This window comes from Dipteris shenzhenensis, chromosome 6 (assembly GCF_047967505.1).
Source record: "Dipteris shenzhenensis isolate YYH24624 ecotype China chromosome 6, Dip_SZ_1.0, whole genome shotgun sequence".
In the NCBI taxonomy this organism is placed as follows: Eukaryota; Viridiplantae; Streptophyta; class Polypodiopsida; order Gleicheniales; family Dipteridaceae; genus Dipteris; species Dipteris shenzhenensis.
The window spans coordinates 53,236,140-53,258,616 of record NC_141601.1 but is presented as its reverse complement, the minus strand read 5'-3'; the positions used below and the strand labels follow the sequence as shown (position 1 = coordinate 53,258,616).

Below are 22,477 nucleotides of genomic sequence, written 5' to 3'. Positions count from 1 at the left end.
CTAGGGTTATAGATTTTTAATGCCCCCAACTCCCCTACAATTGAAAGCCCAATAAGTTTAAGCATACATTATTATGAACTCCCATTAAAATTCCAAGAAGATCAAGTATGAAGTCTCAATGAAATCCTAATGTTAACATCTCCAAATTAAATTTCATTCGAGACCCACAAGACTTCGTATGCTTTAAACTTATGGTTAATTGGTTGTGTAAATGAAGTTTATCACCATAATGACATAAGACTTAAGGAAGGTACCCTTTTGCATGAATTTTATTGTTGTAATGACATAAAGAATTAGGGAAGGTTCCCCTTTGTAAGAATGAATTCCACTAAGTGAGAAGTAGGTACATTGAATATTCACTTATTTTAGTTAATTTTTAGGTAATTCTAGGTAAGTGATTTAGGATACTCATTAGTGAGAGCAATTAGAAACCCACCGCCATTAAAAAAATGTCATTATTAGAAACTTCTTGATGTAATTCTAGGTAAGTAGTCTAGAATACTCATTGGTAGTAGCAATTAGAAACCACAACCATAAAAAAATGATGCTAGCTTATAGTATATGAAGATGGAGATTCTAAATTGCCATGGTCCATGCAACTGACCTTATGTTTGTTGAGATAATGTGCAACACACTCTACAACATAAACACATTGAAAAACTAGTCACAAGCATATATAAAGAATAAAATGGAATCACTTGCAATGATTGCATTTTGTCACACCACATGTATAATCTTGCATGAGATATACCTTTGAGATTTGATTTGACATCACCATAGAAAGATAAAAAGATCGATGCATGCTTTGCTAATATAGCTCCTCCATTATCTTAAACAAGGCTTATCAAGGTATATTAAATATAATTTCTCCACAAGAGCATTGATATTTTGTATTCACTTGACAACTACAGGCTACATAGCCGTTGCATTTCCACAAATATTATTGATCATAGTCACATTGCAGTCAAAAACTCGTTATGCTATTCCTCAAATCTTTTCTAAATTGAGAAAAGATCATATAATCCATATAAATATATATAGGCTTCTATTTTTTTAAGATTATACTATGTTGCCGACTTTTGGAAGAAAAAGGCAATGACTAGCATGGGTTGCACTCACATACTAAACAAGTTATGAAATTTACATGAAGAACTAGAAAAAAAATTGGAGGATGAATCCTCAATGTACCTACGTAGCACATACATACAACTTCATCGACATAACACATCATTGTATTTCCCAGAATACATGTCTACACATTCCCATAACATTATGAACATGGAATTTACTATCATATTAATATCTTGTATTTTAATAGCCACTTGATTCTTCTACATACTTCACCAACAAAATTCTTTTTTGATGTGTTACTTTTTAAATTATTGAATCAAGAAATGCACACTTTCTAGTAGAAATTGTAAGGATAGGTACTTGTGAAGAGTAAGAATCATGAATTCCTACATGGAACGTAAAACCAAGGAGAGGCCTACTACAACCTAAAATTCTTAGATTTAAAAAAAGATCTTAAGTGTAATGATTCCCTACTAATCATAAAAATATCTTCTCTTTTATAGCTTTGACAAAGGAATTGACAATAAACTTTAGGATGAAAATCTATCAACCTCCACTACTATAAATTCAAAGGTCTTTTGTTTAAAAGGAGTACCACCCATAAGTAGGCAAATCAATTTCAAGGCCACCAATCTTGATATATGGTCTAGAAATTATTTAGACATTATTAAAGGAACTTTATTGTGCATATAAAGTCTAAAAAGCACTTCCATTACCCAAAATAAGGTAAAGTTAAAGTGACACTTGTTTAAAGACAAGGTTGATATTTGTAATCTATAGGAATAAATAAATGTTTTATAGAACTTTTTAAAACATAATAGGATCCTCTTTTGAATTTCACTCATCCAAAATGATAAACTAAAAGGGATCACATGATCTACTTGGATAATCATGGAAACCAATAAAAAATGCTTGAATGAACATCTTTCATTGAGATGAGATCTTATAAGAAATACTATCCAAGATCTTGACCTTTGGGGTCGAGTTTTGGAACACCTATCCAAATAATTTTCCATGCCCTTAGCCCAAGAATATGAACGTAAAGGTATCAAAAATATAGAGATAATTAAATTATGGCACATCTTATTGGGATCTTATGTGCAAGCCAATCCCTCTTATCAAGAGATGATAAAATTTACACACTCCAATATTGAGGCTAGCTTTAACCCTAGCCTAACTTCGTCAACCAAATTAATAGCTAACCTCGTATAATCTAACAACAAAATTAAGGGAGACATGAGGCCCTTACTGTGACGCTTGTGATAAAGTTGTAGGATATGTATTCCTTAATTCTACCCTTTTATTTAAATTATGCCAGAAGCTTCTCATCCCATCCTATATTAAAATTTTGATTATATAAAAATCAATACTTGACATATAGTTTGTATAAAATATAATACTAAAGGAGCAAAATGTGTCCACAAAATTTGTAGTGAAATTCAAGCTCATGGATCACTTATGGACGTTATTTTGTCATACTCAAAGCTCAACATCCAGTTATTGTTTGGGTGTAGTGATTTTTGGTAAGGTTCAGGGAATTTTTTGTATATAGGTATCTTGCATGACCCATAACCTATGCATTGCTCAATGGAATTTGGCAAACTTTGTCTTCAAGTTGTACACATTCCAAACTTAAACATGAGACCAAAAAATTATGGAATAAGGATTTGGAACGAGACCGTTAAAGCATTACAAGTGCTATGTTGCATGTGAAGCATGCATCCTGAAGACTATAGGTTATAGAAATTTATTCAAAAACATCAAAATTTTGTTATGTATATACATGCAACCAAGTAATCATTCAAAAGTACACTATGTGAGCTTCTCCTCAACCTAAGGACACACCTAAATGAGAACATTACGCATGGGTTAATGGGCCTCCAATGTTGTACTAAAGTGATGCACACCCATTTGAGGGCATGCTTCATAACTTTTTTTTTATTTGTTGAAAATCAAAATGGATTGAAAATTTGGAATCCAAACTAGTGGTACTATTGCATGGTGGTCTTAAAACATTGATAGTTGTTGATATTGGTATCTAAATTTACCCTAAAATGGAAGAAGTTAAAAATGCACAATTTGTGCATGTGCAAAGATCTTTTAATAAATCCAACACTATTTACAATTTTGAATTGTTTCTTTTTCCATGCACTTGCGTGCAATATGGCTGATAAGCATGCCAAAGTTCATTGCATTTCATAATACATGGCATCAAACCCGATAGCGTACCCTTTGGCCTATTTGTAATTTGAAGCATTTTAGGCCACATTGCACTTGTTTGGAATATCTAATTTTGTTGATGTGTATCACCTGAGGGGGGAAATAGGCGATGGGCTGAAAATTTTACTACTCCCACAAATTTTGACTTTTCACACCTCCTACCCATGGAATCTTGGAATATTAAGTACTTGCAACCTGCCCACGCCGCCCTACACCTGCACACATGTCGACATGACCTTTGCAAATCCTTTGGCTTGGCATTATCTTCTTTTGAGTAAGTTGTCTTCTATTATTTGCTCGCCTCACAAGCTAGGACATAATGTGATTATCCTAAACCAGCCCAGTGTCTAGTGTTGGTTTAAGACAAACATCAGTTTTAATTATTAAAATTGTGAAATTCAAAAATGAAAAGAAATATATTGTTATTTTCTAATTGTGAAATTCAAAAATGAAAATCAATATACTTGTTAATGTCTAATATGTGAAGTTGAGACCATCAGGCTGAACCACCCGATGGTTGAAATTGTGATTGTCCTAAACCAGCCCGATAGTTGAAATTATGACTATCCTAAATGTGTCCTAAACCAGCCTAGTGGTTGATTGTCCTAGACATGTCCTAAACCAGCCCATCCTAAACTAGCCCACCAATAGTTGAAATTGTGACTAGTTGTAAACCAGCACGGTGGTTGAAATTATTTTGCTTCTAGTAGCTTGATTAGTTCAATTATTAGATGGTTAGTTCAATTTAGATTCATTATATACTTAACAAACTCTGTTTTGTCTTGTTTTAATAGTGCAAAAAGGGGGCTCACTGTACAGTTGTTCCATTTAAAAGAAGGCTCATTATTTTGTTATTCTCGCATGTTGGGTCAGCAGATGGAGTTGTATCTCAAGTTTATGGATCAGACTCCTGACATTTCAACTGGGTAGAGGAGCTTTGAGCATTGTAAGTCTTTGAAGTCTTTAGACACAACATCACACATCCTATTGTGCACACAATGGTATAGTCTGATCGAAAATTCGATGCACACACAAAAAATTTCTTTGTGTCACACGACATGGTTCCAGGGCGGTCACACCTTTGTCATGAATAGAGAGTGTCATATTAAATTCTAAATTTCTCACTCATTTTAGATTAAATGTTATTGAAACTTTGTAGGTGGTCTCTTTACATTATGTAGAGCTTAACTTGATTTATTGGTAATTATTTGAATGATTTATCTAATTATAAATAATTATTTATGATAAATAAAGTCATAAAATATATGCATTTTAGTAGCACACTACATTTTTTTAGGAATTTGAACAATTAAGCAAATCCAATTCATTGGAAGGTTAGTAGACACATAAAGGTGTGTGGTTCAATCATCAAATCCCAAATCCAATGGTTGGATTTAGGAAGATTGAAGTTTAATTTTTACTTTTACTCCTTAGAGGATCAATAAAGAATATTAAAAATAAATCTAGTAATTCTCAAACATGACCAAACATTTCAAAAATGTTAATATTTATAGTCCTCCACATGATGAATAAGAGGAAAAAATTTTGGTTAAATTTGAGTAAGGGAAACATACAATATGGCCTTGAAGATTGAAATCTCCCTTTTGTGGGGGAAAAAGGGCCAGCCAAGCCTAATACCAAGACAAGGTAGGCTTGGTATTAGTCTTGGTGAGTTAGGCTAGGAGCATCACCCTCCGAGTGGCCAGCCTTTGGAGTGTGCATGCTGCCCATGTGGAAGGCTGAGTCATCTATTTTTGCCTTGCCACCATGCCACGTTGTTAGACCGCATGGTGCCATGTCATCAAGGAGATGTGACATCACTCCTTGCCATGTCCCCTTAGATTACCACACATGCTGCCACATCAACCACATGTGCCACCTCATCATTCCACATCATAGGAACTCTTGGAGCCATGTCATCACACCTTGCCACCTTAGCATACCTCGTCAACATTACCACATCACCAATCCCTCCACCTTAATTTGCCATGTCAATCTACCACCTCATGAATGCCAACTCATCATGCCACATCACATTTCCACCTCATGGAAGAGCCTCATATATTCCACACCATATTGCCACATCATCACCATGCATGGTGCCACATCAGCCACATGTATACACATCATGATGATGGCCAGCCACATCATCAACATGCATGGTAAGTTATACATGCATGTGATTTGAGTACATGAGGCATAGAATACCACGATCGAGGTTTATGACCACGATCTGCATGTAAGTTATACATGCATGTGATTTGAGTGCGTCAAGCATAGAATACCGCGATCGATGTTTATGACCACGATCGAGGTATTTGGAGGTATCCAAAAGTGGTAAAATAATCAAATTGTCATGGTTTATGATCACGATCGAGGTATTTCGAGATATTTGGAAGTGGCAAAATAATCAAATTATCATGGTTTATCACACAGATTATTCTCAAATTGCATTAACGAAAATATGAATCAAGATAGGCACATATGTTATGTGAATATTAAACTAAAATAAAATCAAACAATGCAAATATTCAAAATTAACATATGATTCCATGTATATATAATATGATTAAAATCAACTTATTTGAGTAGACCACAAAAATTAGTTTCAAAACAAAATCAAACAGAATTTTGATAGCCAATTATTTTCAATCTTAGCACCTTCTCCACCAATAATAATCAAGAGCAATCTAGTGGATGAGTCCAGGCTCTCTATAAGACACCACATTTTGGTTCATTTCACCCATTCTTAGCCATTCTTACCTCCCCATCACTTTGTAACACCTTCCATCCTACTTTCATTGAGAATGAGGTCTCAAAGCCATAGAGCTAGTAGACGTGAAAGATGTAGGAACCCCCCCAAATCTCATTGACGAGGAGCACAAGCGAAAGGGTCGTGAGCGCAAGACAGCCTCTAGAGCTAGAGCTCGCGCTGCCACCACCGATCCACCTCCACCTCTACATCCCACCTCCACCTCCACCTCCACCCCCACCCCCACCCCCACCTCCATTGTCCCCCCCTCCACATCCTCATCTGCTCCCCTACATCCAACCTCCGCCCTTCCCCTAGCCACCTACATTTTGCCCTCCACCTCTACCTCTTCCCCCTCCACCCTACCCCCTCCCCCTCCCCCCCTTCCCCTTGGCGCCTCCATTTCCCCCTCCACCCTACCATCTCCCATTGATCCCCTTGCCCCACCTTGCAGTAGCAGTGTTGCTTCACGACGTGACTTGCCGAAGTCCACTATCCGTCGTCGTACTAGCAAGATTGTGCAGTATTATTTTAGTGACCTTATGCCAGTTTCGCAGTCTGCTCTTCTCACATCCCTGATTGATCACCTTGACTTGGTAGAGTGTAGGAGGCTTGCTAGTCTTGGTGCACGTAGAGATAGGGTTGTATGTAGCGAGGTCCTTAGTAGTGTTCGACATTCCTATGCTTCTATTAAGCATAGGAACTCTAGTGATGCCTTGGCAGCACGTCGTGCTATAGTTGCTGCCATTAGTAGACCTCATATGATAGGCCATGTGTGTACCGCTTCACGTCTTCTTCAGATTGCACCGTGCACATTATTGCGAGTAGGCATGATTAGGAGGCAAAGTCTAGAGGATAGTGAGACTGATGCTCTTTGGGCTTCGAGTGGTCATGCACCTCGCAGCGATCGATTGTTGGATGATTCCACTAGGTCCTTCATACAACAGTTTTGGGAGGAGCATTGTAGAGCATCCCGGTGTTCAAGAAGGCATTGCAGAAGAGGGTGTCACGTGGTGTGTACATTGAGCATGGTGCATGTTTTTTGGAGTGTACCTAGACTCAGTTGTACACTCAATTTGTAGAGGCACACCCGGAGTTCAGGATTGGGTAGAGGTCATTTGAGCGATGCAGGCCATGATTTGTGCGATGCTCTCAGGAGCGTGACACATGCTGTTGTCGCTACCATGTGGATTTTTGATTGATGTATGATGTATTCTGTTCCCTTGATGGTCATAGGGGAGTGTTTCCTACTAGCCCTCGTGACTTCATTCATTCCATATTGTGTACACGAGATGGTGATGCTTTATTCCACTCCCTTGATTGTGTGGAAGGCAGGTGTACTTTGTGTGGTGACTTTGCTAGAGTGCCACGAGTTGCACTAGATACTTGTGACGTGCAGATGGTTTGTTGGCAGCAGTATGAGTACAATACCCTGACATTAGATGGTGGTGCACAGTCGAGGAGGTTTCAGCTTATGGGGAAGGAGACACCACGTGTTGTATTCATTGACAGTTTTTTAGGGAAGTTGTACCACTACATACGCCACTCGCACACTGCGAAGTGGGAGGATCATCAGTTCCGTGCATGTTTGAGGACATTTCCTATAGGGGTGGTTGTCTCAATGGTGGACTTTGCAGAGAATTATACCTTTGCACCACAGCATGAGATCCAGTCGGAGTATTATTTCTCCGAACAGGTGACGTGTGATTGAGTTATTGGTTTTTTTATGGCCTCATTATATTGAATTATTTCAATAGTCATATTTTTTTTCAATGCCATATTGCAGGTTGCTATATTTGTGCACATTAGCTATCATCATGCACAGGCTCATGTGGATGGCATTGATAGCACCATGGACTCACACATCATTGTGCGAGAGTATCACTTCTACATTAGTGATGATCGATTGCATGATGCCCATTTTGTGTAGCATTGCTTCACTTTGCATGATAGTTTCTTGAGGGATCATGGTGTCACATGGTAGCGGCGCTGGATCTAGTCAGACGACTGTGGTGATCAGTTCAAATCTGCCAGACAGTTTTATTGGTTCTGTAGATGGCACCATGAGACAGGCATTCTGATCACATAGAGCTACTTCAAGACAGGGCATGGTAAGGGAGAGCACGATGGTGTAGGTGCTTGTGTGAAGCGTGCTTTGCGTCGATACTAGTTGCATCACAGTGCCAATCGCTTCAAGGATGCACATGATGTGGTGCGGTGGTGCAGCTAGCACTTATCCACTAGTGCTATCTCCTCATTTCAGTCGCGTGATGATAGGGTGGTGAGCCAGTATTTTTGGTGTGTGGACATTGGGATTCTTGATCTGTCTAGGCCTTTTGATTGTCATTCAGTGTCTGGCACTCTTGATTTCCACTCCATTAGGAGCATAGATGAGTCTCACCCCGTGATCTTTTCTCGACGGTTTTCATGTTTTTGCTCCGCATGCATTGATGATGATTGGGGAGAGTGCTTCATAATACCATGGGCCGATCCATGGGCACGATGAGTGCTTTCTCCCTTCCAGCCTTGGGAGGAGGTACATGATGGTCAGGATGCAGGATTCAGTTCCTCTAGAGATTATGACCTGCTTATAGATATGGTGCATATTAGTAATATCTTCGTGGTCATTGCTTCAGAGGGTAATGAGGAGGGTGTGGATTATTACTTGTTGTGATGCTCTATGGAGAAGAGTGTGCTAAATGAGGATACAGTGGATGGGCATGGGATGCACTTCGATGCTCATAGCATGATCGTAGGTGGCCACTATTTTCAGCAGATACAATGGCATGGTCATTATATTGAGTTCCAGGAGTACATGGCAGATCAGGAGGCATACATGTATTCTCATACTTGCAACTATTGGCATGAGAGCCAATCCTAAGGAGTAGCACATTACATATCATAGTTTTGGGATCATCAGTTGATCAGATAGATTTTATTAGGTATCACTAGTTGGTTACATATTTTTGTAGTCGATATGTATAGGCTCACTGTGTGACCGTACCATTGCAATTTTCATGGACTCATATTTTGTATTTCACTATGATGGTTTTATAGACGTTCACACACATCATTGTATTAGATTCTATTTTATACATGATGTCTGTTGTCTTCTCAATGGGATTTGTTGTTTCTGTAAAACAAAAAATTGTTTATTAGTAGTAATGTTGTAATTGTGTTTTGTGCTTTAGGACATTTTAAAAATGTGACTAAGAAAATTCATGCACGTACTAACCAAATATGCATGTGGACTTATCTATTGGGGATGAAACTCTGCATGGCTCTTAGGCTATCTTAGACCTACATCCATGCAAGATTTGGTCTCCAAATGATTTGGTATGTGCCACGTGGAAGGTATAATGCGTACATTTTTGCAAGAACTGCCTACTAGTGACTACGTATGGAAAATGGTGCACGTACTAACCAAATACGCATGTGGACTTATCTATTGGGGATGAAGCTCTGCATGGCTCTTAGGCTATCCTAGACCTACATCCATGCAAGATTTGGTCTCCAAATGATTTAGTATGTGCCACGTGGAAGGTATAATGCGTACATTTTTGCAAGAACTGCCTACTAGTGACTACGTATGGAAAATGGCGCACGTACTAACCAAATACACATGTGGACTTATCTGTTGGGGATGAAACTTCGCATGGCTCTTAGGCTACCCTAGAACTACATCCATGCAAGATTTGGTCTCCAACTGATTTGGTATGTGCCACATGGAAGGTATAATGTGTACATTTTTACAATCCCTACTAGTGACTATATATGAAAAATGGCGCACGTACTAACCAAATATGCATGTGGACTTATCTATTGGGGATGAAACTTTGCACAATTCTTAGGCTACCCTAGACCTACATCCATGCAGGATTTGGTCTCCAACTGATTTGGTGTATGCCACGTGGAAGATATAATGCGTACATTTTTACAATCCCTACTAGTGACTACGTATGAAAAATGGCGCACGTACTAATCAAATGCACATGTGGACTTATCTATTGGGGATGAAACTTTGCATGGCTCTTAGGCTACCTAGACCTACATCCATGCAAGATTTGGTCTCCAATTGATTTGGTATGTGCCATGTGGAAGGTATAATGCGTACATTTTTACAATCCCTACTAGTGACTATGTATGAAAAATGGCGCACATACTAACTAAATACGCATGTGGACTTATCTGTTGGGGGTGAAACTTTGCACGGCTTTTAGGCTACCCTAGACCTACATCCATGCAAGATTTGGTCTCCAAATGATTTGGTATGTGCCACGTGGAAGGTATAATGCGTACATTTTTGCATGCACTTCCTACTAGTGACTACGTATGAAAAATGGCGCATGTACTAACCAAATATGCATGTGGACTTATCTGTTGGGAATGAAAATTTGCACAGCTCTTAGGCTACCCTAGACGTACATCCATGCAAGATTTGGTCTCCAACTGATTTGGTATGTGCCACGTGGAAGGTATAATGCGTACATTTTTACAATCCCTACTAGTGACTATGTATGAAAAATGGCACACGTACTAACCAAATACGCATGTGGACTTATCTGTTAAGGATGAAACTTTGCATAGCTCTTAGGCTACCCTAGACCTACATCCAGGCAAGATTTGGTCTCTAAATGATTTGGTATGTGCCACGTGGAAGGTATAATGCATACATTTTTGCAAGCACTCCCTACTAGTGACTAATGGCGCACGTACTAACCAAATACACATGTGGACATATCTGTTGGGGATGCAACTTTGCACGGCTCTTAGGCTACCCTAGACCTACATCCATGCAAGATTTGGTCTCCAACTGATTTGGTATGTGCCACGTGGAAGATATAATGCGTACATTTTTACAATCCCTACTAGTGACTACGTATGAAAAATGGCGCACGTACTAACCAAATGCACATGTGGACTTATTTGTTGGGGATGAAACTTTGCATGGCTCTTAAGCTACCCTAGACCTACATCCATGCAATATTTGGTCTCCAATTGATTTGGTATGTGCCACGTGGAAGGTATAATGCGTACATTTTTACAATCCCTACTAGTGACTACGTATGAAAAATGGCACACGTACTAACCAAATACGCATGTGGACTTATCGATTAGGGATGAAACTTTGCACAACTCTTAGGCTACCCTAGACCTACATCCATGCACGATTTGGTCTCTAAATGATTTGGTATGTGCCACGTGGAAGGTATAATGCGTATATTTTTATAAGCACTCCCTACTAGTGACTACATATGGAAAATGGCGCTTGTACTAACCAAATACGCATGTGGACTTATCTATTAGGGATGAAACTTTGCACTGCTCTTAGGCTATCCTAGACCTACATCCATGCAAGATTTGGTCTCCAAATGATTTGGTATGTACCACGTGGAAGGTATAATGCATACATTTTTGCATGCACTCCCTACTAGTGACTACGTATGAAAAATGGCACATGTACTAACCAAATACGCATGTGGATTTATCTGTTGGGGATGAAACTTTGTACGGCTCTTATATTTACACATGTTACTACCATTGAGCACCATTCCATGCTAAACATTGACATTTTTTTCTTAATCTGCAATTTACAAAAATTAGTGACAATATTAGTATAATAATTGCAAGCATTGATATATACGAAATTCAATATGATATTCAAAATGATAAAGTTCATAGAAAGAGAGAGAGAGAGAGAGAGACCTTATACTTGAACACCTTTTCAATGCTTAATGTTTATAATTACTTCACACAGCATTTTTTTTGAAATACTTATGTATTAGATGTGTGAATTGAGATATTTGAAATTCAAAATGATACTCCTAATTTTAAATGTTTATGTTAGATTTGAACAAACTATAAACTGAGATAAACAAAGTAAGAACAACATCATGAAAGTACCAAAATGCTCATACATCATAAAAGTAAGAACAACATCATGAAAGTACCAAAATGAATGTGTACGTCATCATCATCATCGTGCAGAAGTGCATCCTTAAACAAGATATGTGTGAAGCTTGAACAATCATCTTGAATCAGAATCTGATAACTCCACATATGATTCTCTAGTCGTCCTCTGACGTGGCTCCTATATGACCCACTGCCCAACCGTCTGCTGTGTGCCCTCAGGCAAAGCCAGATGGGCCAGCCTCATCTCTTGGATCAGATGGGCCAACCTTATCCTGATAAAGAGGAGGGCATGCTGCACTAGCCACCGCTACCATCTCTGCCTCCCTCACCTCCTCTATGTATGTGCGCCTCAACTCCCAAAGTCGTGCATCTATGAATACTCATGCCTCAAATCTAGCTCGAGTAATCGTCTCTACATGTAGAAGACGTTGGTCTCGGCCTCGCGCCCAAGCTACTGCTCCACCCACTGCTACAATGATATATGAAGCTCTGCCTCTCGCTCAATACGACGTGCTTCCTCTGCTCGTGCCTCATCACTTGGCATGAAATCACCATATGAGAAGCGTCACGAAACACACGCTGTAACCACTGAAGTATCAGCACCCGTACCCTCCTGCTGTAGCAAAGCTCTCTGTGCCTCCTCCCTGTAGTGCTCTGTCAAGACCATGCAGGCAAATGGATCAATGGCCTAACGATGACTAGGATACAGATCATCCATGCCTAGTCCTCTGTATGTGGCGATATCAATGTCAGCAAGGCATACAGGGCACACTGATCATGCCACCATGTGGCGAGTCATGCAATGGAGATGTGCGATGTGGCCACACCCTAGTCCAAACCACCCTATGATGTCAAAATCCTCATGGCAAAGGACGCAAGTGGTGGTAGGAAGCCTGGCTATGACTAGTCCATCTATGGGTATCCTAGTCGGCACATCTACAGTAGGAGCGGGGTACAGGGCCACACTAGGGTGGATCCTATGGTGAGATGGATCACGACTAATATGTCTCAACTACAAAATATAGTGCTCTGCTCGATCGTAGGCTATGCATGTCCAAATCCTCTACTCCTCCAAATCTGCCTCCAACTGTCATACACGAGACTCCATATCCTGTCGCAATAGATGTACCTACCAAGCAAACATGTCACGTACATGGTGAGAATGAACCAAAAAACTTCAGTTCAAAACACGCAACAAAAAAATAAACTAAAATAATCAGAATAACTACTAACCTCGACCCTAGACTCAGACAACAATGCCTCCAACTCTGCAATCTGTGCATCTCGAGTATCCAACTCATGCTGAGGCAGTGTAGATGTGGGAGGTGGTGTAGATGTGGGAGGCTCCATAGATGTGGGAGGTGGGGGAGGTGGAATCAAAAGTGATCTCGATAGGGCAGAGACCATGTTGTGCAAGGATGAGGCCACTAAATGAACATCCCCCCTAATCCGTCCTCCAACAACTCGCAATGCCAATGCAAGGATAGTGTGCAGCTCTGGTGCCTCGCATCGACACCGAACACATGCAGTCTAATGCTCCTGATGCCCCATCCTACCATGTCCCGCCGCTCCTGATCTTGGACGGGTACTAAGGTAGTCTACCCGATGACCAAGCACAAACTCAGCGTATAGCTGCATGGCAAATGACCTGGCTATTTGACGGTTGTGAGGCAATCAACCACCATTCGCAGTGAGATATCTCAGATAAATGTGCACTACTATGACGGGGTGCCTACAACGTAAAATATAAAAGGGCTGCCCTGATCGTGGTCGCATTGCCTCAGTGTGACCATCCCAAAACATATCCTCTAAGGCTTGCCTATGAGGTGACTCACGCTCAAATAACTCTCGAATGGCTCTTCAATCCAAGCCATGACCACCGATCTCTACCTCAGCCTATGCTTGAAAGGTATCCAAAACAGGTCCAAAACATCCTCAACTATGTGTAATCGACCTAGAGCATTAATGACTGAATCGAGACTCATGACCAAGTGAGGGGGTGCCCTAGCATCTTGCTTTGACATGCCACATACCCATCGGTCCAGCATACCATGATCGAGGTATGGACATGCCACGATACCTCTATCAAGGTATGTCAGCTGCCAGCACAGTATGCTAAATAACATGTCGGATGCCACATACCTCGATCATGGTATTGGGCATGCGGCCATGTCATCAGTCGAGCATACCACGATCGAGGTATGTGGACTTGCCACGGTACCTCGATCGAGGTATGTCAGTTGCCATGTCGAATGCCACATACCTCGATCGTGGTATTTGACACGACCCATGTCATCTATCCACGATACCTCGATCGAGGTATGTAGACTTGCCACGATACCTCGATCGAGGTATAGGCTTAGTTCAGTGGATTAAAATGGAAGACCTTGATCGAGATATTTGCTTCGTTCGGTTGTCCTCATGTGCCAATTTCATTGGAGATGGTACCTCGATCGAGGTATTTCACACCGAAGCAAAACCTTTGTATTTTCACTCGAGGGGGTGTCACACTCCCCCGCAAGTGGTCCGAAAGTGGACACCCTTAGCTTGCTACCTCCTTGAAGCATTGCTCCATGGGGATCGATATCCATGTCTCGATGATGAATGCGCAGTCTATAGACCATTTGGATCCTCATCATGTATTCCAAGGGAGAGCAGGTTTTGTAGCCTAAGGTCTCTATGGGAGCCAATGGTTTTTCCAAAGGGAGACCGTGAGTGGCACCGCATTGAATGCATTCATGGCACATGCAAGCATTGCAGTCTAAATTTAAAGGTTGAAGGATCTAATTAAAAGAGATGGCTACTATCGTATAAGAGCACTCAACCGAGGGAGCTTATAGGTCACATGGTTCAATCCATCCCAAAATATGTGCTGCACAATTTCACGGCCAGCTGGTAGGATAAGCAGTTCAAGGCATGCCTTGCCAATTTTCCCCATGACACTATTGTCTCCATCATAGACTTTGCTAAAAATTATTCATTTCAAGAACAAGATGAGATACAAAGTGCTCACTAGTACAACAAGCAGATAATAATTCTTGTACATATCACATACAGTCGTTTGCTTGATTCTTCTACAACTAATGCCAATCTACTTGCTAACTCATAGGAGTCCAGGTTAGTGCAATGCACATACCATTTCTACATTTCAGATGATAGGGAACATGACACCTTATTTGTACAGCATGCTTTTCTACTACATTGGGAATGGCTGAAAAAGGAAAATCCCCATGCAAAAAATATAAAACAACATTGGGTATGGTCAGATAGTGTTGCCTCTCAATTTAAATCAGCCCATGAATTCTACTTTATCTCAAGGTTCAAATCCGTGACCGGTCTAGACATGATTTGGAATTGCTTTGGGTCTAGCCATGGCAAGGGTGAACATGATGGATTTGGTGTTGTTATTAGTCAATATTTTTTTAAACACCAATTAACATGCCCTCAAGAAAAGCTCAATGATGTCCATGATGCTATAACATGGCTTACATCCAACCTCTACACAGCACGCATTCAACATACAATAAACAAAGCCTTAAAAATAGTGTAGTACACAAAGTGTTCCATGAAGTGAAGGTATATGAAGTGAAAAGGACAAGCCAACATGATTGCGAGAAAATTAAAGGGGTTTGTGGTCTGCATACAATATGGGGCTTTTTAAACAACCACCTAATTAAAACAAGAAACTTTCTTGTTTCTACAGTGTGTGCATCATAGGGGATCATGATGATTGTGAGAACATTGCAACTGTGAAGACATGGGAGCATTCAAGCTTTCCCTCTACGTTCAAATGAAGTGACAAACAATGGAGAGATAGAAAATGACTCGCTAGAGCTTGGGGAGAGTTTCGATGACCTCACTAACTATCTAGAAGAGGGGGATAACTTTGTAGTTGTCGCTACCTCTGGGGAGAATGAGGAAGATGACCCATACTTTTTGTTGCACTACACAAAATAAGGTTGAGGAAGAATTTAAGGATAATTGAGGAACAACCTATGAGAAGTGGGATGTAGTACTCGGAGCTTTTTAGTACAAAAGACATCCAAGAGAGGCCGCAATTACAAGCTGCTCTATAAGAGTCCACAAACATTTGTGTACTCACATCCAGTAAGAGCTATTAAGTTCTAGATACAACCTGTGCCACAATGAAAGAAGGGCAAGAGTGTCTTCAAATTGGATTTGGACACGCATGAGCACATCTTCGGGTGTCTTGGAGTGGTGATGGATGAGGACGACTAAGATAGTACTAAGAAAATGTAGTCTCATTGCAAGGAAACAATATTCCACTTATCCTTGAAAATGGAAAATGTATTTGAGACTACGCTTCTTTTAAATAATCCCAAACTAACCACCACACCTATTTCTGTAAATCCTAAAAGATAAATCCCATGCTTATTTTTAGTATATCCCAAACAACCACCGCACTAGTTTTATTAAATGCTATAACAAATCCACAATCCACAAATCCTAAATAAATGAATTGTATGCCATTCATCTTGTAATAATATAAGCAAACCACCATGCTGGTGGCTATTAATATCCAAGTGTGCAACCAACCACTACACTGGCGACCACTTATCTTGCACTACCATCATGCTATCCTAAAATTCATTGCAAAGTACTATACTAAAACAGTCCCCTTTAGGCTACTTATCTTTAACTATCAGATTTCAACCACCGATCTACTTAAGACATTTAAGTATTAACATGGAAGCAGGTTGACACAAAATCAAGTATTACAAGCACCATAGATCATGGATGATGGCAATCCGAGAAAGTCCACAAGTCTAAGAAATGCCTGCAAGATTTTTATTTTTTCAAAAATACGACAACATTTTGCCGCCTAGGGAAATTCCAATCTCCCGACTATCTTATCAACCTCTCTATAGCAAGCATCTCCCATCTCTTTAGGATAGTGTGATGCACTATCGTAGACCTCATCACACACTCAGACCACCAACTGCTTGCTTGCCTCTATCGACTTGTATGCCCATAGTAACTCCTTCTTTCACTCGAGGTCCTCTTCATCCTAGTATTGCCACTCTATACAACTTCTTGCCACCATCATGTCTTAACCTACATCATGAGCTTAACATGTACCTTCCTTGTATTACAAAACAAATTCAAATAGGACATAATACCTAACGTGTTGTCACATGATAACAATACACAATCCAACTAGCCTCACTAAGAATAGTGCATCATACACAGGGTTCAACATGGAAATCACTATGCTTTGATCCCACAGGCAAGCCACAGCATGACATCATATGCATAGCACTTTCAAGAGTACATGTCAAGGAAAATATTTACCTCATAAAATCCTTAAACAGTACTAAATTCCATGTGGATTTAATTATTGCTATAGAAATGCAAAGACTTCTTACATCTGCAGTTGGGCAATTCAATGTAATTTGTTCTAAAAATTGGAGTAAACACACATGTTATCTTATAGACATTGAACACACGTTCATTGCAATTGCATGCAACCAATTTAAATGCAAATTATAGTCTCCAAGAATCTCACTTGCTCTATCTCACCAAAACTAGAACCACACATCTAGTAGACTACATAAATAGACAAAAGCTTGCTACAATCATGACATTCCAAGGAATGGGTACATCGCTCTTATACAAATGTAAGATTTTTTTGTCTCGTCACATAAAATGTTCATAGTCCCTGGCCTTGAAATGATTATGGTGAATTTCCAACCGGAGGCAATCAATGTTTATCATTTCAACATACCAAACCGAGGCGTGTCACCTTCACACTTTCACTTATCACAAGTATTGCTCTCAAAACCATCTAGTCACCCAAATTCTGCTTCAGGATATTTCAACATCAACATGCTTGAATGTTCACAAAAGCAAATGCAACTAGCAAAGCTCATGGAACAATATCATTTGTAGCTAGTGAACAAAGACCCAACAACAATCTATGGATCTCAAATTGATCATATCTAGACAAATGCACCACTTATCAATAGTTACATTGGAGCAACTCAAGCATATTGGACTGACCATAGACTGGTTTACATTACGTATCAATTCCCATCACGACTACCATAATTTGTAGCACCTTAGAATTCCATGCTTCTGTACCTAAGCTTAAAATGATCGCACCTTTTACAACGGAGCTTTTCAATGCCAGCACGCTTAAACATTTCCAAAAGCACATAAAACTAACAAAATTCAAACAGACGCTCCAATTCTCAATAGTTGCATTGCAACAACTTGAGCATACTCCAATCCACCCCCCATTATTTATAGCACCTTGCAAATCCATCCTTAGATTCCCAAACTCAAAACAACTGCTGCACATCTCCTTAACATAACTGAAGCCAAAGTACAAGTGACAGAACTAGTGAACTTGACCAAGCAATGACGTTTGAATTTCGTGAGATCTCAATTTGTATCTTTGCAGCGACACTAATGGTAAGTGCTTTGTGTGGTTTAGTTACTAGTATTATGCTTAATTACTGTACTTTGTCATTCACTCCGTCAACTATCAACAACTGCTATGGTTAGTGGCTAGGGTACAAGAGATGGAGCCAGCACAATAGATAGGAATTAATGCTATGCATCAACTTTGTATTTCCCAATAAAGTACCCAGGAAAGAAATGATTACACCTTTTCCTTTTGAACAAAATCTAGTGCTTAAGTGCACTTGTTCTCTCTTGCCTTTCATAACAAGGAATCCATTCATGTTTGGTGCCTTTGCATCTTTGCATGTTGGTCTCACCCTCTCCTCCACCATGAGCTACAACAAGTGGTATTAGATATGAAAAGGAGATCTAACACCTTGAGCCTCGACCAAGATCTACAAAGGACGTTTTCCTATCTCCATATTGCCACCATCTATGAGGAGGAGTATTTCATTCTACTCAACCGGGATGACCAATTGACAATTTGTGTGGAGCTATCAACATCACCATTCTCTGCTAGGCTGAGAGCTACACCAATTTAAAGTCATACCTTCCAGTCCACATATCTTTGTGATGCTCTTATCCTTTCTTCACTCTTTGCTTTCTTCTCGAACCGCTAGAGTATCAGAGCCTTCTCTTCTTGTCCCAATATATGCAGACCAATCTGCATGGACTCTAATGTCAACCAAAAGCACCTGCTATCTTTCAAAGTAATCCACTGGCATGTCTACATTTCAAGGGACGTAAGTAAACAAGAGGAAGCAAAAGAGGTAGAGTTGCTAAGATGAATGAATCAAGAACGATTCATCAACCAACTTGTAGACAAAGAATTGGTCTGAATGCATGTCAGCAATCTTGGCCGAGATTATAGTGAGAGCTCATTTATGGTAGCGGGGAATCTTTATACACAAAATTAAGTAAGGGACCTTCGATAGCATTTGATCAGGTTCAAGCAATATCTTGAGACTATTGTCATGATAGGGGTTTCTACTTTGTGATCGCTCCATATATTCCTGAAAGTGTCAATTTATTGGCACTATTTGAGAGGTCCTTATGAGCAATCCTACCTAGCTACTTTGGTCTACCTCTACCTTCTCAACCTAGAATGCTCACATATTTCTATTAAGTCTAATTTTTTAAAGATGCCCCTTGCTATTCAACCAACTACATCGGTTCCATCTTGTTGTCCTATCCATTCTGTGCATGGCTGTCTGAAGGATATGTCCTATTGCAAGGCTTTGTAAATAGCACCTATGTGAAAGATCTACCTGCCTACATTTTGTGTTGATTTAGACATAGTATCATGCACTGTTCTATAAATAAGCTCACTTGGTGCCAAAGCATGACCTATTTTTAATCTCATCGCATCCCTCTTTTTGCCATCTCTTACCTTGACATCATTCTCAATGTTTATTCTTCCCACTTCTGAGAAGTTCTCAGGGACTAGATTCCCAGTGTGGCAAACTAAGATGTAGTTCTTCTTGATGTAACAAGGGCTATGGGAAATTGATCTGGAGATGATGAGGCACCAACTATGTCAGTAGATGCTAGCAAAATCAAAATTGCTACATCCAAATCTTGGAAGGAAAGCAATCAACATGCTACCATGATAATTGGTCTCTCTTTGGCTGACTTGTTTGTACATCATGTTGATTATAAGTTAGCAGAGCACATTAGGTTTGGAGATTTTAGATTTTGCAAACTTTTCCTAGAAACTGGAGTTTTAGAAAGCCAAGTACCATATTTTGATTTCTCAATCGCATCAAACTTTTGAAATCGACATGTCCATATCTCTTAGGCCATACTGCGAAAAGTGGCACTGTTGTTGCTGAGCCAACATGGCATGCAAATCTGGTACTAAAGCTAGCATTTTAAACAAGCGTCTTTCCTTGACTACTTTTCCCACTAGCTGATATCCTTTGGATTTGTCTCTGATCATGCATTCATCTCCATCAAAGATGACTCAGTAGTTGTCTGCCATTTGCCCAACTAACAAGAGGTTCTCACTGAGCTTTGAAACATAGAGTACATCTTTCACCAATCCTTTTATACTAGTGAAATTGTTCATAGGGACAATGCCTTTCCCTTGAACTAGATTTGGTGTGTTATCTACTATGTAGATAGATAACATTCTTAGGTCCTTTTAATGGATTCATCTATGTGAACCATTCCTGATGCTTTGTCATGTGAGACGATGCACCATTGTCGATGTACCAAGGATCTTGATCAACTTGATAGCTCCATTCCCCTTTGGATTCACAATCAATGTCAATGTACATTGTGTCGGTTTTTTGCATATCCTCACTTGCAAGATACATGGTCTGAGGTTCATTGAAAATAATGATTGTGACTTGTTCATGTCCACCATGGTGATTCTCTTCCACAAAAATTCCCTCTATTGCTGCTAGATTGACCTCCTTGGTCTTACTACTTCCGTGGCAATCTCTTTCATAGTGTCCAAACTTATGACAGTAGTTGCATTGAGTGTTTAACATGGTGGTGGATGCATTCCCTCATCCTTGAAACCTCCCTCAATTGGAATTATTTCCTCTTAGATGTTGATGCTGACTCTATTGCTATGGATGTTGTTGTTGCTGTTGATTTTAATTTTATGATTTTGATGCTAATGACCACTTCGCTGAGATGCTCTGCCTTTGCCTTTGTCTCTGCCTTTACCTCTATCTGAAGTTGTGAATGCTTGATCATTGGAATGGCCTTTGCGTTCTTGAATGGCTTGAATCTGTCCCATTTTGCCTATGCTTGGGCAATGGCAGGATCTATTGTAGTTGTGGACACCATTGGTGCAGGTGTAGACCCCTCTGCTTGTGTTGTAGTAATGGTGGTAGTTGCTGCTGATACACTGGATGGTCTCGGTTGTGGACCCATCAACATACTCCCATTTGGCTTGAAGTACAAGGATAGTCTCCATTCGGTATTTCCATGTGCCATAGTTGGAGTTGTCTTAACTTTGTAGATGCCTCCAAATTAAGGTTGCTAGTAGTAGACATGATGCAAAATAGTACTCAAAGTGCTTGTGAAAAACACTGTCTAAATCAACTGCAATATGAGCACAGTGAAGATAGAACTGCAATATATTCCAATCTGTTACAAGGCTTACATGGCAAATGATGTCGAGAATAGTCGACAAGCTTTACAAGGCTCAAATAATGTGCACAAATGCAAAAATAATAGCTAATAAGGGCTTTACAATGAAGGCATGTGAGTGCAAAAGGAAATGATGTGCAATCTACCCATTGAACAATCTGCCAATACCTCTGAACACTCTGAAATTTGCTCACTAATTTGAAGATGGTCGAGCTTTAGGAAATGTGATGATATGAAACCACATGTGAGCACAGGGACTAACTCCTAGTAGGAACTAGTTGGGAATTTTTAGACATGGCTTTGATTGGTTGCTTTGGATTTTTATCCTCTATGGATAAACTAATCTAATTTGATCTAAAGCTAGACCAACCGTTGAGCCACGAAAAGTAACAAATAGTTTCTTTTCCTTTTGTTCCTTTTAGGTGTTGGGTCATATGCATCGATGTAGAGGCTCAAAATGTGTGCAAGAAGTGGATTTGATGCCAAGGCTAAAAGGTGTGATACAAGTGTCAAAATGTGTGCTTGATGTGATGAGCATATAGAGCACAAAAAATGGAGCATTTTTTCTTTTTGTAGCACCTCGAATTCTTCTTGGAGCAAGAGATACGGCTTGATCTAGGTGGAGGACAAAAAGTATGCAAATGATGATGTGGTAAGAGGGTTCACATCCATAAACTATGCATGGCAAGGGGTGTGCCTCTGAAGCACTTAACTGAGGTGGCATCTGTGTTCACATGAGAAACTGTGCATGTGAAGGGGTGTGCCTATGAAGCACTGTGCTGAGGTGGCACTTGGGTGCACATGCAAAGAGGAGACTATGCCTAGAAGGGATGTGTGCCACGTTCGTGATGATGTGGCCATAATGATGTGGTAGATGACATGGCACATGTCAAAAACTATGACCAAGCCTTTGTGCATGGTGACCTTAAGATAAGGTTGGATGATGTGGTAGATAGACTACCACATGTTAATGTTATATGAGGCCACGTG

At 39.9% G+C, this 22,477-nt stretch overlaps 1 pseudogene; it reads right to left on the bottom strand.

The window, feature by feature from the left end:
* Positions 1-13,000: 13,000 nt before the first annotated feature.
* LOC147901339 (uncharacterized) lies at positions 13,001-13,732 on the bottom strand (annotated as a pseudogene).
* Between the last annotated feature and the right edge of the window lie 8,745 nt (positions 13,733-22,477).